This window comes from Mus caroli, chromosome 3 (genome assembly GCF_900094665.2).
Source record: "Mus caroli chromosome 3, CAROLI_EIJ_v1.1, whole genome shotgun sequence".
NCBI classification, from domain to species: Eukaryota; Metazoa; Chordata; class Mammalia; order Rodentia; family Muridae; genus Mus; species Mus caroli.
The window spans coordinates 44,563,201-44,570,157 of record NC_034572.1 but is presented as its reverse complement, the minus strand read 5'-3'; positions in this window follow the sequence as shown (position 1 = coordinate 44,570,157).

The following is a 6,957-nucleotide window of genomic DNA, read 5'->3' as shown; positions in this document are numbered from 1 at the left end:
CAGAAATCCGCCTGCCTCTGCCTCCCGAGTGCTGGGATTAAAGGCGTGCGCCACCACGCCCGGCCCGGCTTATGCTTTTTAAGTGTTAAAATAAATAAAACATCTATGCTCCCACTGTGGATAGATTTTCAATTTCTCCTATTATAGCAAGCAGTAAAATAGATTTCTTAATAAGTCTCCACGTTAGAAAGGCAGGTCTGACCAAAGAGTGGGCACATTAGCTGCTGTGAGATTCATCAGTCACAGTGGCTGGGTTGAACTCTCTGGTGAATGTACGAGAGTAAGGAGCCTTTGTCACGTCACACCGCTTTCCCTCGCCATCTCTCTCCCCGGTTACATTTTTTTTTTAAAATAATGCCGTTAATTTTCATGAGTGTTTCAAGCCTGAGTTAGATATCATATTATAAATACCTCAGAAACTGAGGAGGACCTGGGTAACAAGAGCAGATTACCAACCTCCCACGAATCAAAATCAGACCCACAGAATCCGAACTTAGATACCCATAAAAATCCACCCTGTTCTGTTTCCCCAGGATTACAGCTCGTTGCTGACGATTTAAGCCGCCTGCAGATCTGTGGCTACGGCATCTAATTGCAGATGGGTTTAAACCTTGAGCAGGTCAATGGAAGCATGATGATCTCAGGATAATTTGTCTTTTCTGTATTTCTATGGCATGATATATAATCCCTGGCCGGAAAGGGTCCTTGTGGGTGTCAGCCTCTGCTCCTGCCTGTAATAGAATGAAGAAGTGGCAAATAGGCGATCCTTTGTATAAATCTCTTTTCCCTGCATAATGTGGGTCGAGGGACGGGCCCACCTTTGTTAAAGCAGGGACAAGGGCATTGGGCACAGACGCCATTCTGGATTTGCTTCAGTAGTGCGAGCATAGGCTTTTGAAATCTTGCCTTGCTGTGTGGCAGTCTTGATTGCCAGAGAGCCATGTTTCTCTTTGTATCATACATAAGTCTTGCTTTCTCTGCTCCCCCTTGAGCTAGCTGGAGCACCTCAGATTGGGTGGGGGTAAAGAACTTTGAAGAGGTAATTGTGTTGCGTGGTGATGCAGGAGCCAGAGAGGATGGAGAACTGATTTTTATCTGTGCCTGAACCTGTAAGACTCTCTCTGCTTAAGACCTGATGATCAGGCACTCGACAGGGGTTTATGGGAAAACGTAGAGTGGGCTATAGAGCAAGCCTTTTTCTCTCAACACTTCAGGCATGCCCAAGTAACCGACAGGTAGATGGCTCAGTTGGTAAAGTGTAGGCACAGTTGGTAGAGTGTATGCAACCATAGGACCCAAGTCCAACCCCCAGAACCTGTGTAAAAAAACAGTCGGGTGTAGTATGATCCCAGCTTTGTTGGGCAGGTAGACAGGTTCATTCCTGCGACTCCTGGGTGAGCCAGCGTAGCCTGGTTAGTGGGCTTCAGGTCAGTGAGACCCTGTCTTAAAAAGTAGTGGAAGGCTTTTGAAACCCAAGGCTGTTCTGTGGCCTCCATATGCACTGGCACATGCACACACACACACACACACAGAGTCACACAGATATGTACAGTCACACAATACACACAGAGTCACACACATATACAGTCACACACATATACACAGAATCACACACATATATACAATCACATACATACACACACACACACACCATGCACACATACCACACACATACTACACACACACACATGCACACACACACACACACACACACACACACACACACACACACACACACACACTGTTCTCTCTGAAGCATCTTTGTCCTCATCTTTGTAGCCCCTCCTTCTCCAGCTGCTTGTAGATGGGCAGCACTGAAGGCTTGGGATGCTGCAAACAGAACAGGTGGGAACAGGTTCGATCTGGTTCCCCCAGGCTTGATGCAGCACAGGGGAAGCAGCTCTCCTGCAGTCAGGCATTTCTTCCAGCTTCTGCTTAGCATCCACAGCGGGGGTCCCCATAGGGTGGTCTACAGCAACATCCTGGGAGCAGCAGGACCCAGCAGGCTGAGCCTCCTCTGTGTGACCTGCACAATCACCTCCTTCCTCTCCAGAGGGGCAAGATGCGTGCTCTCTCTGCACCTTGCTGGTTTGATTCCAGATTAGTCTGTTGTTCCTCTCTCAAGGCTGTGTGTGCTGCACACAAGTTCCTTTCTACCTCCGTTCAGCTTAATTTTCCTTCTGTGTAAGGAAACAAAAGATTGCATGCATATAGGACATTGTATAAGCCAGTCTGAGGGCCCATGGAAAAGGTCAGCCATGGGGAATACTTAAGGGTATTAGAGTCCAAGAGGTTTGACCTCCTAGCTCCACAGCTGCATGACCTTGGGAAAGCCACTGCCTCTCTCAGGGAAACTTAGGTTTCTCGTCTCTAAGAAGGAATCATTGCACTTGACTGCCATGGTCTTCACGATGATTGCAGTTAATCAATTAGGTAATTCATGTGATGGAACATGACTGTAGGGTTGGGCACTGTGGTAGATGCTGGAATGAACCACGTCTGTCTCCTGCAAGGGGACACAGTGGGGTTTATGTAATACATGGTACAAATGGCTGAGATGGGTCCCTGAGAACTGTGTATCTGTGGTGCCGTCACAGGGTTTGTCCAGGGTAAACAAGGTCTTCTGTTTTCTCTCACACCATGGGCACTTGGCCTAAGGATGGCTGAGAAGGCAATGTCTGTGGCCTCCTGTCTTTTTAAGCAATGACCTCCCATCTTTTTAATGGAGCAAGTTCACAGTCAAGCACATTCCAGGAGGAGGGATTTGCTTTGCAGCTTGCTGGCTCTTTAAGCGTCCTTCTATCCCCTCTGTCCATCACTGTGAGCAGGTGGCTAGGGGCTGGCAAAATACCTCAAGCCTTAGAAAGGGTGCAGCCATCGGGTGGAAATCTTAATAACATGGCTCCTGGGTTTGAATTCACGGAGAATTTCCTCTGAAGTGCTCTGAGGATCAGCAGTAATAGGGTTTGGCATGATTCTCTCTCAAGAATGGAAGGGGAACACAAAGCATTGGTGGGGTTTGCTGGAAGCCTGGGGGATAGGGCAGGACACTGGAAACTCACCTCATGGACAGGTCTGTGCCCTCAGGCCTTGTACTTTAGGGGATGCCTCCATCCGGTCCTTACCAGTGTCCTCTCCCCTTCTTCCCCTCCTCACTGAACCTGGAGCCAGCTTCTCTGGGGGCTTGTGTCAGCTCCCAGCTGCAGACTGTGGGCTGTGCCTGCTACCATTAGAGGACCAATGGAGAAGCAAAATGCAAATGTGTTTTTGGCAGGCGCAGCATCACTTTCGTGAAATTAATTTCCTATCGGAAGATCAGAAGTCAAACATTTAAAAAGATTCCTGTTAGACTTAGCCCAGGAGATATGCAAAGAGCAGAGGGAAAGGCGGGATCTTTTGAGAAAGTTTAGGGCCCCAGGATAGGGAAGGGTGAATAGCCAAGATGTCTGGCGGAGTTTTCCTTGGACGGTGAATGTGGTGGGTTAATTTTGGGGTCAGTGGGAACTGCGCACAAGCCCATTGGAGTTTGCTTCCCAGCCTCAGGTGAAAGGCCAGCAAGCAGAGCAAAGGCTCCTCAGGAGATTATCATTATTTTTACATTTAGTTAAGAATTGACAAACTAATTGCCAAGCCCATTGTCAGGAACCTGACAACCCATTAGAGATGATTGCGAGCAATTTCTCCCTATTATTCCGGAGAGAGGGACACAGCCTCATCTTCTGCACTTAATGCCGGGGGAAAAGTTGGAGTCTATCAGTTTCTGCAACTTACAGCCACAGTTCTTGCTGCCCCAGCTGGTTCTGCGCGGGGTGAAATCCTAGTTTATTCTCAGCCTTAGCTGGGAAGGTGGAGGACTTATCTGATTGCCTGGGCCAGTCTTTTCCTGTCCCTTCATTTTCTACCTTCTTTCCCTTCCAGACACGATTACTCCTGGTAGGATCTCAGGACACACCCAATCCAAAACATAAGAAAGCAAAGTAGAAGAGAAAAACAAGACCTGTTGTCTTCTGGGAGAGGAGCCTGAAACAGTGAAAGAAAACCTCTGAGATTTTGGTTTTCAATGGGGTTTGGAAAAAGCCAAATTATTCTTTAAAAAAGTATTTACTGGAGTGAGATATCCCAGCAAGGAAGAGAGTTTGCACAGCAAGCATGAAGACTTCAGTTCAAATACCCTGAACCCACATAACCAAACCAAGTATTTCTCAAAGCTAGTGTGTGTGTGTGTGTGTGTGTGTGTGTGTTGGGGGAGGGTGTGCCAGGAGGATCTGAGGGCTTGCTAACTGCCACTCTAGCCACAGGCTTAGTGAGAAACTCTATCTCAAGTGATTAAAGGTGAAAAGTGGCTGTCCTGATACTTGCTCTATAGACAAGGCTGGCCTTAAACACAGGGATCAGCCTGCCTCTGCCTCTCAAGTGCCAGGACTAAAGGCCTGAGCTATTGCACCCGGATTATTTTGCACTTATAAATATCAGAATAAAGACCTACGCATCAGTGGCATGTCTAGGGTCTTGATTATAAAAGAATGGCCCTCCATGCCTCTTTAGTTGGTGGGCATCCCACTATAGTCTCTTTGCTGAGCTAGCCAGGAAGAGACAGTGCTCAGAGGTCAGTTCAAAGGCACAATTTCCTGTTGCAAGCTATATTTTGCTCAGCTTATCCTCTTAGGGGAGGGAAGTCATGTGCTCTGAAGGCTTTTTCATTGTGTTAAAATTTTCACAGCCTTCTGTATTGGGTTATGACATGTCTCCCATATATGTATGTGTATGCACACACCATGTTCCCCATAGATATGTGTGTATGCACACACCCTGTCCCTTTACATTCGTATACTCACATATACATATATGCATATAAGCAAAAAAGTTCTGGTCCATTTGGTAGATATGCAGGTCACGAAGTCCATTTTTGTGGAGCAATCTCTCATTTTCAAGCCTATTTCTGTGCCAATTGTCTGCGATTTGTTAAATCATGATGATCCAAAGAAATTAGAAGCAATTAAACTCATTGCCAGTCACCTTCTAAAACTATAGTTCATCATTCTAGTATAGTCTGTGATAAATCCTGAATAATATTTCCTCCAGGAAGACATGCTCAGGGTCCTTTGTTCTCTCACTAGTGGTCAGCACTTGTATCTGTAGAGTTCATTGTATTCTACTCTTACCCCAGAATTTCACTGACTTAGTGTCTGGTTGTTATATATCATCACTTCTTGAACTCCAATTCTCTTCAGAGAGGACGTGGAGAGTGTAGTAGCTTCCCATTGACTGCTAGAGTGCATACCTCCCCCACCCATCACTCTTGCAGCCCCAGTGGCTTAGAGGAGCTCGGATTCAGTGTTTTCCACCTCCGCAGTCTGAGGTCCAATGTTGGAGGGCATGAGGTTAGCTCGGCAGTTAGCAGATACTACTTTTGTAAAGACCCAAGTTTGGTTCGCAGCACCCGTAGGCCAGCACACAACAGCCCATCACTCCCCTGGCCTCTGAAGGCACTGCAGTCATGTGCATACACCCCTCTGTTCACATAAATGTAATTAAAGACAAAACCTTTAATGAGACCTAAAATAGGCCTTATACTGTCACTGGGCTGCATCTAGAAGACTATGAACACACTAGAGGTTGGTCACCTTCATTGCCTTCCCAGTTTCTAGAAGATGCCTGTATCCCTTGGATGGGCATTCGCCCATCTTGCGGTCCAGCAAGTACAGATCTTCAGCCTGTTTCCTCCGGAATTGTCTCCTTTCAGACTCTCCTGTCTCTGTCTTAGAATCACCTGGTATTAACAGACCTCATAGACCTACCTCTTCAGGTTCTCCAGGACACCCGTACCGTATCAGCCTATAACAATCACCAAAGTCTCTTCACTGGGTTGGAGAACTGATTCCCAGGTTCTAAGGGTTGGGGTGGAGACATCTTGGGGCGGGTGGGCAGGGAGCAGGGACAATTTGCTTACTACAGAAATAAAAGGGAAAAAACTTCTTGCAAATAAGCAATACTAACACACATTGGGTCCTCCCTTCCCTGAAGATTGGTGTTTTTTTTTTGTTTTTTGTTTTTTTGTTTTTTTTTTGTTTGTTTGTTTGTTTTTTTTTTGTCCCACATAGGCTTAAAAATGGATGTCTGCTCAACTGCAACCCTTATGATTTACCTCGTGTGTATTGGAAGTACGGCGATTGTATAGAATGAAATATTTACTTTTTAACTGTCCTTTAAAGGTCACATGGAAAACAACTGATGATAAATGAGTTGCCCACATGGAGCAATGAAGGTGAGATAGAAAGTGGGTTTCTGGATGAGAGGAGCCAGACACAACCAGAAGAGAGTTGACTAAGAGATTAGCTGACTCAGGAAAATTTTAATCCTACCTTGGGGAGGACACTTGGTTTGATTTATATTTATTGTAGTTCATAAAACAACAACAACAACAACAACAACAAAAACCCCAACCAACCCTCCTCTCTTTAAAACCATTTTGTCATTAAATTTGCAGTTTGTGTCTTTTTGCGGTAAGACAGGCTATAAACGCCAAGAGCCCATGTCTCCCAGGTAAATTCTCACCCCAGGCCTCTTTGCTGTCTGTGGGTGGTGGTGACTTAGAGCCCACTTTCAGAGATATATTGAAATTCTATATCAAGCTAAAGGATGCCCTGTAATATTCGAGTTTTCTTCCAGAACAAACAGACTTGACATGGTTCAAGTATCTGTCCCCCCGAATAAAACAAAAAGCCATTCTGCTAGAGTCACCCATGCTTCTAGACCTTTCCCGGCAGCTGTTGTTTAGTTTTTCTTGATGACCAGGCAAGTTTTGATTTCCAAGGTAGTCTGTTATTAAGTTGGGGAGGGTAGATTTCTCGTGGGATCCCCAGCCTGGAGAAGCAGGGGATCCCCCAGCCTCTGCAAGAGTGTGAAACTTTTCAATGCCTGTTTCTCTCTCCTCTCCTCTCCTCTCCTCTCCTCTCC